The 10614-nt window shown below is 35.9% G+C and overlaps 2 long non-coding RNA genes across 2 annotated transcripts in view; one reads left to right on the plus strand and one right to left on the minus strand.

The window, feature by feature from the left end:
* Positions 1 to 5615: 5615 nt before the first annotated feature.
* On the plus strand, positions 5616 to 10162 carry LOC116073243. Its single transcript, XR_004111739.1, has 2 exons — positions 5616 to 5825; positions 9980 to 10162. It is a non-coding gene; the product is annotated as an uncharacterized LOC116073243 (long non-coding RNA).
* LOC116073242 overlaps positions 7605 to 10614 on the minus strand; it is a 5018-nt gene continuing 2008 nt past the window's right edge. Inside the window, exons 3-4 of the long non-coding RNA XR_004111738.1 lie at positions 10157 to 10290; positions 7605 to 7647 (exon numbers count right to left, since the gene is read on the minus strand). This is a non-coding gene — a long non-coding RNA (uncharacterized LOC116073242). The remainder of the gene's footprint in view (positions 7648 to 10156; positions 10291 to 10614) is intronic.

The following is a 10614-nucleotide window of genomic DNA, read 5'->3' on the forward strand; positions in this document are numbered from 1 at the left end:
TATGAGTTTTCTTCATTTCATAAAAAATATTCTTAAATAAATTGTAAATTATCCCTTGGATAAAAAGAGTTAATGATTATTTTAGAAAAAAACATTATTTTATATAATTTTTAGTAGAAAGAATTTAAAATAGCCAAATTACACTGTGATTATAGAATAATAATCCCTAACAATGTCCACATCCTAATCTTTAATCTTTCACAAAAATATTTTTACTTATGTTTATAAATGCTTGTGTGCATATATACAGGTACATTGTGTGTATGATTGGTGCTGTAGATACAGTTATCAGATCTCTTGGAACTAGAGGTCCAGATGAGTGTAAGCTGCTATGTGTGTGTTAAGATCCAAGCCTTGGTCCTCTGTAACAGCAACAAATACTCTTAACTGCCAAACAGTTGCCCCAGCTCCATCATCTCTAGGGTTTTTTTTTTTTATAATATATTTGTTAGATTGCATGTCAAAAGCTAATGTTGTTTAAGGAAGTAGGTTTCCTCATGATTTTGTGATCATGTAATGGAGACATTATCCTTGGTTATTTAATGATAATAACAGAGGGTTTTGACTATAGAGGGGGAGGTAGGGAGCAGTGAGGGAGATGGACAGCAGCTAGAGAGATGCAGCATTGTTGAATGTGGAAGAAGAGAGTTGTCAGAGAAGAACTGGTTATAGATTCTGGAAATTATGAGCATCATAAAGGAATGTTTCATTTGAGTAAGTAAAGGAATGCAGTTATTAGGTCTATTTTGATTTGGCCTCAAGTAAACTTGGACAGAGTACTGACTTACAAAATTGTAAAATAATTAACATATACCCATCTTTTTCAAGACATGGTAGCCTAATGTAATAGAAAAACAATTGGTTTACTCTCATTTCCAATAAATGAGCTGACTGTGTTCTTTGATTGAAACATTTCCCTCCTGCAGCATGTGTACTCCAAATGCACTGACCCTGGGTTTCAAGGAAGGAATATGAATTTGCTCCATTTCTCAGTTCCAAGATTCATGTATTCTAGCTACAAGAGACTAGTGCCTCTCAAATCCTATCTGTCAAATAGTGTCTTATCAGTTGCCAGCTTAGGTGGTTCTCTAAATTCTACTATACAGCGCTTCAACTAGTCAGTGTTGTTCCCTAGCTGACAGCTGATCCCCTTGTGATTCCATTGTTCTGTCAGCCTAGTTGTTTTTAGTGATGGTTCTCATGTGACCAGTAAACACAGTAGTCATGAGCCCATCACCACACTTCCCCCACTAGAAAACTACTTTCTTATTTAGTGGTAACCTTGCCATAGTGTGCCAAAGAATTACATAAATATGGAAATGGTGGTGTTGTCATAATGTTCTGATGATAAATCAAAGCATTCTCCTGTAAAAGGCACTCGTTTCATTAGAATTCTTCCAAAGTCTCTTGTTGTTTTGTGCCTGGAATGCTTCCATAGCAAAAGTGCTACAGTGTCCTTTGCATCCAGTAGCTTTGGTACTGACCAGGCTTTTTTTTAAAAAAAAATATACATGTGAGTGGTTTTTCGGTATGTATGTGGACCACACACAGATGCCAAAAGAATTGGATCTGGTCTTTAACTTTACATTGTTTTGAAGAGGTGGCAATCTCATGAAAATTTACGAAACAAAGCATTTAATTGGGGGTCTTGCTTACAGTCTCATAAAGGAGTGATAATCATCATGTTGGAGAGTGTGGCAGCAAAAATTTTGGCGAACATGGTGCTGGAGCAGTAGTCAGCTGAGAGCTGTCATCTGATCTAAAGGCATAAAGCAGAGACAATGAGATACCGGGAATGGCATGGGCCTTGGAAATCTCAAAGCCCAGACCCAATAACACACCTCTGACCCCAAGTCCACGTCTCTTAATACTTCCCAAACAGTTCCATCAATTGATGACCTAGTATTCAAATAGATTGAACCTATTTGTATCATCTCATAAAACCACCACAGATCCGTTGGAGAGATGATTGTGAGTCACAATGTAGGAGCTTGGAATTGAACCTGGGTCCTCTGGAGGAGCAGCCAGTTCTCTCAGCTCCTGAGTCATCACTTCAGACCTCTGCTCAAACTTTAAAGCAGAGCTTTCATCTCTGCTTATGCCTAATGATTATCCTGAGACCTAGATGGGGATGTTGATGCTGAGCATTATTCCAATACATGTGAATCATATTTTCCAACCAGTTCTTCACTGCTATCATGTTTGACCCATAAGTTAGTTACTGCCTCTGAGTAAGTATGGACTAATACTATAGGACCCCTCTCTCTCTCTCTCTCTCTCTGTCTCTCTCTCTCTCTCTCTCTCTCTCTCTTTCTCTCTCTCTCTCTGTGTGTGTGTTTCTGTGTCTCTGTCTCTTATTAATTAATTAATTTACTTATTAATTTAAACATCCCGATTCCTGAACTCTCCCTCCTCTCCTCCCAGTCTGACCCTCTCATCCCCCTTCCCTCATTCCTCCCTCCCCTTCTATCTCCTAGCACTAATGTATGCAGATACATCAAGTGGCATCAATACTAAGGTCATCCCACTGAGGCCAAACAAGGCAGCCTAGCAAGGGGAAAGGGATCCAAAGGCAGGCCAGAGAGTTCAAGTCAGAGACAGCCCTTGCTCCAGTTGTTAGGGGACCCACAGGAAGACCAAGCTACACATCTGTTACATATGTGTAGGGGCCTAGATCCAGTCCATGCAAGTTCTTTGGTTGGTGCTTTAGTCTCTGCAGGCTCCTGTGGGCCCAGGTTAGTTGGCTATGTAGGTATTTTTTTGCTCCTCTTAACTCCTCCACCTCCCCTAATCCTGTCCCTGACTCTTCCACAAGTCTCCCTGAGCTTTATCTAATGTTTATCCTTGGGCCTCTCTATCTGTTTCCATCAGCTGCTATATGAAGCCTCTCAGATTGCAGTTATGATAGGCTTCGATCTATAAGCATAGCAGAGTATCATTAATTGTGTCATGGGTTGGCTCTCTCGCATGAGGTTTGTTTCAAGTTGGGCCAATCATTGGATGGCCTTTCCCTCAATCTCTGTTCCATCTTTATCCTTGCATATCGTGTAGGCAGGACAAATTTTGGGTTGAAGGTTTTATAGATAGGTTGTTGTCCCCCCTTGCTTCAGTGGAAATCCTGTCTGGCTATCGGAGGTGTCTACTTCAGGTTCTGTATCCACTACTGCTGCTAGGAGTCACAGTTAGGGTCACTCCAACATCCTCCCAGGAGCCTCCTCTGCTCCAGGTCTCTAGCTCGTCCCAGAGATTCCTCCTCCATACTCCATGGATTGCTCTTCTTTTTCTCACCCCACCCTTACTCTTTCCACTCCTTAACCCTACTCTTTTTCCCTCCCCATCTCTAGTGCCACCCAATTTTTTAATTCATCCATTTCCAATGTTTATTTTGTTTTCCCTCCTGAGTGAGATACAAACGTCCTCCCCTGGGCTCTTCTTGTTACTTAGCTTCTTTGGGTCTGTGAAATGTAGCATGACTATCCTGTACTTTATAGCTAATATGCACTTTTAAATGAGTACATATTATGCATGTCTTTCTGGCTACATGTTATTTCACTCCAGATTATATTTTTTAGTTCCATCTATTTGCCTGAAAACTTCATTATGTCTTTGTTTTTAAAAACTGAGTAGTATTCCACTGTGTAAATGTACCACATTTTCTTTAACCATTCTTCCACTGAGGGACATCTGGGTTGTTTCCAGTTTCTGGTTATTACAAATAAAGCTGCTATAAACATAATTGAGCAAGTGTCCTTGTGGTATGGTGGAAAATCTTTTGGGTCTATGCCCAAGCTTGAGGTTGGACTATTCCCGATTTTCTGAGAAACTGCCAGTCTGACTTCCAGGTGGTTGTACAAGTTTGGAATCCCACCAGCAATGGAATGGAAGAGTGTTCCTCTTGCTCCACATCCTTTCCAGCACATGCTGTCTCTTGAACTTTTGGTCTTATCCATTCTGATGAGTGTAAGATGGAATCTCAGAGATATTTTGATTTGTATTTCGTGATGACTAAGAGTATAGAACATTTCCTTTAATGTATCTGAGTCATTAGAGATTCCTGTTAAGAGTTTTCTGGTTAGCTCTGTACCGCATTTTTAATTAGATTATTTAGTTGGTTGGAATTTAATATCTTGAGTTCTTTATATATTTTGGGTATTGGCCCTCTGTTGGATATAGGGTTGGTGAAATCTTTTCCCATTCTGTCCTTTTTGTCCTATTAATGGTGTCATTGCCTTACAATTTCATGAGGTCCCATTTATTAATAGGTGGTCTCAGTACCTTTGTTGTTGGTGTTCTGTTCATGAAGTTGCCCTCTTATACTAATGGTTCCAGGCTATTCCTCATTTGTCTTCTATTATATTTATTGTGTCCTGTTTTATGTTGAGATATTTGATCTGTTTGGACTTAAGTTTTGTGCAGGGTGATAAATATGAGTCTATTTGCATTCTTCAATGTGCAGACATTCAGTTAGACCAGCACCATTTGTTGAAGATTCTTTATTTTTTTCATTGTGTGATTTTTGGTTTCTTTATCAAGACCAGGGGGTATAGATAATGGGGAAAGTATTTCACTCCAGGGCATCTCTTTAATAGCCCTTCCAGATGGAGTGAGGGCATAGCACATATATATGAGATTAGTCATGGTTGAGAATAAGGTCCTACTAGAAGCTGCTTTTCAAATGAAGAATAGCTATGTGAAAAGCATGGCACAACCTCATTCTAAAACTATAGAATTTTACATTAAACTTAGTTTCTATAAATATGGCTATCTATGTTAGATGCTGTACCTCTTTTATCTTTTATTATTTTTGATGGTTGCTTTATATGCAACTCAGTAAAGGACCAATATGTGAACATTTTGTATAATTTGTTTTGGTGGTTGCTTTGTATGCAACTGAGTAAAGGACCAATATATGAACATTTTGTATAATTTGTTTAGCATTTGACGGACTCTTATAAGAGACTTCTGCCTCAGAGGCAGCTGATCCTAGTAGTGTGCTTCTCTAACGTCTAGTCACAGTTTGATATTCTCAGATATAAAAGGCTGGCATAAACTTTATGGGAAGAGATCAGTAGAGTTAATATTAAGATGAAATAGAACATTGAGAGTATGTTGCTATTACCTACATTAGAATACAGGTTATAAGATAAGAAAGAAAATCCCATGTATGCATGTTTGTGTGTTAGTGTGTGTGTGTGTGTGTGTGTGTGTGTGTGTGTGTGTGTGTATTTGAAGGACAGAAGTTGGCATTGACTATCTTTTTAAGAGAGGGCTTCTGACAGACTCTGGATCTCAACGGCTAGCTAGAACGACTGACCAGTGAGTATCCTAACATCCTCCTGTCCTTTCCTTCTGTCTCTGGACTCTCAGATACATGTTCATGCTCTATCTCGTGAGATTCAAAATCAGACCCTCATGCTTACACACTAACCCCTTTGCCACCAAGCTATTCTCCATCCTTATGTTTTGTTATGTGGCAATTACCATCAATATCTTATTAGAATATTAATGTTTCAGTAGTCAATTACATTCTGTGAATTTTTTTTTTTTTTTAACATTCTGTGAGCACCATTGTCTTGGGTTCCCATGGAAATGATTTCTTGTTTTGGCCTAATATGTCAATGATGTATGTGAAGATGACTTCTTCAGGTATCCTTATGACTCTTCCCTTAAAAACAAGTATCATTCAGTTAGTTCTGGACTCTTTCACTACATGTATCTGTTCTCATCATGAATGTCTTGGGTAATAACACCAAGAATCCTCCAGCCTCACTGAACAGAGACTCCACCTAATGCCCGTAAACCCTGACTCTGACCTGTAGCCTTTGGTAGGTTTTTGTTTTTTTCTGGATATTGGAATCTGTTCACAATCAATATCAAATATCTCTTTAAAAGTCTTATTTATTTATTTTTTTACCAACTTGTAATGTTCAGTCACTTTGACTAGTATCTACAGTTCCTCCAAGAGAAAACTTGTAAAAAAGGGTTGGAGGGTTCATAAAATAGACATGACTTCTTTTCCATTAGAGTGGCTTTTGGTTGTGAATTGTAGAAAACCTCACAAATCCCAACTATTGCAGCTAAATTTCTGTCCTCTGAATTTCTACACTATTTTTTTTTTGTTGTTAAGAACTAGTTTCACAATGTAGGCTGTCATTCCTTTCTTATCATTCTGATTATGAGCTATCAACACAGCTCCAATAATTCTAACTATTCTGATGACCACTCTTCTTGCAGCCCTGTCCAATCTTTTAGTATATGGTGGCAATGACTATGAGCTGGCCTCTACCATTTAGGCTCTTTTTATCTTCATTGAAATCATTAACTTCTTTTTTCCAGGTACAGCTAACCATTACCACTATGATTTGTAATTTATATATCTCTTTTAAGACCCTGATGGTCTCATTGTTATTTGTTTCTTAATATCTTAACAGGGGTAGTGTCTGTGTACCCTCTAAGAGGAATATGGTTTAGGGGGTGGTTCAGCAATTTCACATAATATATCTATTCTTACATGTGAGGTAAATTGTGGAATCTCAAAGGACTGTGAGCTCCCCTGAGTTCAAGTTTCATTCATTCAACATAATAGAACAGTTTATTGCCATACTAAGGCACTGACAACATAATTAATTCTTAATTATAAGGGAGTATGGTCTAATTTAATAATTTGTTTTCTTATTTTAATACCTGAGGAATATCTTGCTTTACATCCATTGATTCAAATTGACAAGGCCTTGTCAATTTTCTCTTTTTATGTTGTTTCTATAGAACTTTTTTCTATTTTTTTTCTTTTCTTTTTCTTTTTTTATTGATTTAAGTTTTATTGCATTATGATGAGAAAAGATACATGATTTCAATTTATCTGAATTTTTTAACATTTAAAAACATACTTTAAGTAAATAGAATTAAATCACATTCTTGTTTCCCAACTCCTTCCAGAGACTCCCATTTCAATATCTACAATACGTTCTTTTTTCATATTCTTTAAAATTTATAAAATATTATAACAACAAAAATGAGTATTAGAAAAGTTGTTTGATATAAAACAACAATCAATTTAAGTCTTATGCAGATGTTTGTCTACAGCAATACTGAAAATACATACATTTTTCTCAATATAAATTTTAAATGACTCTAAAAATATTAACTGTATATTTTAAAATAATACATCATTGCTAGTATTTTCTTAAATGAACTTAAATATATAAAGACTTTTCATTTGTTTGTTTGTTTGGTATTTAGTAGAGTTCAAAATCTGGCTCTTACTGTGTGTGGTAAAGCCCAAAATAAGAACAATTTGTAGACATTTGATTTTATTTTAATAAGGCTGTACTTCAATGACCCTCACATCACCAAAGGATTTTACCTCCATAGTAGTTAAGCTGAGAGTTGACAGTTCTGCTGCACCGAAGAATGAATTGTAGGCATGATTTTTGGATACAGACTTCCTGCTATGTCAAAGCTATTTGACTTGAGTTAGTGACTTCATTCTCAGCCCACAGAGAACAGGTTACATTCATTTAAGAAATGGTGTGTGCATTAAGATGGTCTATCCATAAAGTAATTCACCAACTGTTTCAATGAACAATGTAGAACTTGCCTTTTATATTTCTTCCTGAGGTAACGTGGTGTCAAGTTCTATTTATGGGCCTAGAAGCATAGAAGACGACTATTAGTTCTGAAATGTAGTTTTAACAAAAAGTTTCTCCTTTATGCTATATGAAGAGCAGTAATGGTAGTCTCAACATTGCCATCTTAACCTCTTTAGCTGCAGCCCAGAAATTGACCAATGGAAGCTTTCTATGTGTTTCTATAGAACACACTCTAGGGAGTTAGTGCTTTGGATGGATGGCAATTGATGTGTTAATTAATTAGGATGTCATATCATTATGGATTGCAAATATCAAATCAGCATGTTGTGTACTGTAAATATGTGAAATATTTTGTCAACCAAAGATTAAAAAGTAAAGCACACAAAACAGTACAGAAAAAAACCCAGAAATTAGAATTCAAGTAATGGAATCTATTAGCTCAAGTCAAATGGGGGGAGGATGTTGTGAAGGCCTAATACCTAGGGAGATTAGTAATAAAAGCAAGCATGCATTTTAGGTGATAGAGTTCCTTTGTTGCCATGACTCTCATTGAACAATTAAAGAGATAGAAGCACAAAGTTCATCCCTCCTAACTGCTGTTTCTAGGAATTTCTAGGAATTACTGAAGCACATTATGAGAAACCAGGGAGAAGCAAAGCCTACAAAACAAAATACACACTTCTAAGACCGGGAAGTAGGGAGAGGCTAGATGCAGTGGGACTGGATGTTGAAGGTCAAGTTGAGAATATAAGAATTTCACGAATCTAAGAAACCAGTGAGTAGAACACTCATTTAACATCGGGCATATCAAAATAGGGAAAATGTCATCTTAAACGTGCCTGTTAAGCTTAACAAATGAAGTCTAGTAATAAAAAAATTTGATAAGTGAGCAAAAAAAAAAAATGAAGATAAAAGAAATAGAGGAGTCCCTTGAAGAAAGTTATTTATTTTAAGGGAACATTAAATTTAATATGTCTTCTGACAGCAGCAGTGAATTTAGTGCTATGCTTTTAAGACAATAGCAGGGAAAACTCATGTGTAATAAAATGTTAATTGTTTGATAAAAATGAAGCAAACAAATTAATCTGGATTTTTGGGACAATTACATGAAGAATACAGCCTACAAGCCTTTTTTAAATGATATTACAACTGTAGTGAAATCCTTTAAATGGCAATCTAAAGATGGAGACTTTTTCATTGGGAAAAACTTGGCCCTGGGCAAGATGAAGAGGGATTCTCACATTGACTTTACACATTTTCATACATTAGAGATTGTTTGTGTCTTCATTTTTAAGTCTAGATGAAGATGAAATTGAAAAGAACCTGTAGTTTACTCTTGAGACTTAGTTTTTCTTTTCTTCAAAATAATCCATCAATGTATATTCATTGTACAAAGTGATAGCTTTCATAAAGCTATTCTTGTCTAAGTACATCGTGTGCTTTTACCTCATCCCCCAGCTATCCATTCCTGTTTCTCCCTCCTCTTCATTCCCACAGCTCTCCTTAATTTTGTATTTCTTCTTTCCTCATGACAGTTGTCTCCCAGTGAAAAGCAGATTACAAATTCAAGGCTTATTTTTACACCAAAATTCAAAAATCCTTTTAAAATAGCAAAATTATATTTTATATATAAATAAATATCATGTTATTACTAAACTTAATTAGTAAATTAATATAATGATCTGTTTTAATAAAAAATATGTAGTGGAGGGTTGGTCTAAGCAGGCATTTAGTGAATTACAAAACCCATACCTACTGAGAGATAAGTCAAGACATTTACTCATAAAATCATAATCTTATACAAGTTGAACAAAGTACAATTTAGAGAGAGGTGACATTCATGCCATCACATATTGAGCAAGAATGATGCTCTCTTGTTTTAAACAATGACATTTCTTTAGATAGAAACACAAAAATGCCCTCAGGAGAAGTATTGAAGTCAGACAGTAATTTCAAATTATAATACCTTTCGCTTAAAAAAAAATTGAGCCACATCTGTTCATTCATTTTCAGACTATAACAGTAATTTATCATTTCCATTCTATAACTCTGTTCCCCACAAAGAAACCTTTACATAAATATACTGGCATGTTGAAACTATTACTGAAGTAGCTTACATTGGGTAAAACTTAAGACTTGTGCTTCTTGGTGCCTGATAGGTCTGATGTGGTGCCTGAGTGGTGATGATCAAGTTAGTAGGTCAGAAGGCAGAAATAACTCCAGACATAGTTTTAAATGAGAATTCTAATAAATATAACCCTGTTTGAATACATGGCTAATAATTTGCAGTGTTATTGTTTATGTCTTATCTTACGGTCAGAATTTAATATCTAGAATTATTTAGGCTTAAAGTTGGCCAAATCTTGTGAACTATTTCTTCTCTTTGACAGATAACATCAACATCATCATCATCATCAACAACAACAACAAGAACAATCAAACCAAAGATTATTGTATGCATGTTCAGTTCTATGTGTATCTATGTCAGAAGTTTAATTTGTATCTATGGCTTCTAATAAGCATACTCTTTATTTTAGAGGTTCTAAGATGCTGTTATATGAGTGTACCTGTAATTGTTTGTTGTTGTTGTTGTTGTTGTTATTGTCTCAAACAGTATATTCTGGCTCCACTCTTCCCAATACTTCTTCCTCCACTCTCGCCCAGATCCACTCTTCTGTTTCCCACCAATAAAAGAGCAGGCCTTCCAGGATCATAAACCATAAACAGCATAACAAATTACAATAAGACTAAGCACAATTTAAAACATATCTATCAAAACACATGGTCCTGACTTTTCATACATGAGGCCACCAAACCATTTTGGCATTCCAATTCTGAAAATATAAATTCTCTATTTTAAGAATTTCCTTAGAGGTCATAAAAATGAGGGTAATCAGAATTCAGAAAAGCTTGCTTCATTAATTATTTGATTTGGATTTTAAAGGCTTGTTAACACTGAAAGGGATTTACATTGTTTGGTATTGTCCTTAGCTTTCTTTCTTTCTTTTTTTTTTTTTATTTTAGA

The sequence above is a fragment of the Mastomys coucha genome, unplaced genomic scaffold, assembly GCF_008632895.1.
Source record: "Mastomys coucha isolate ucsf_1 unplaced genomic scaffold, UCSF_Mcou_1 pScaffold23, whole genome shotgun sequence".
Taxonomy (NCBI): domain Eukaryota; kingdom Metazoa; phylum Chordata; class Mammalia; order Rodentia; family Muridae; genus Mastomys; species Mastomys coucha.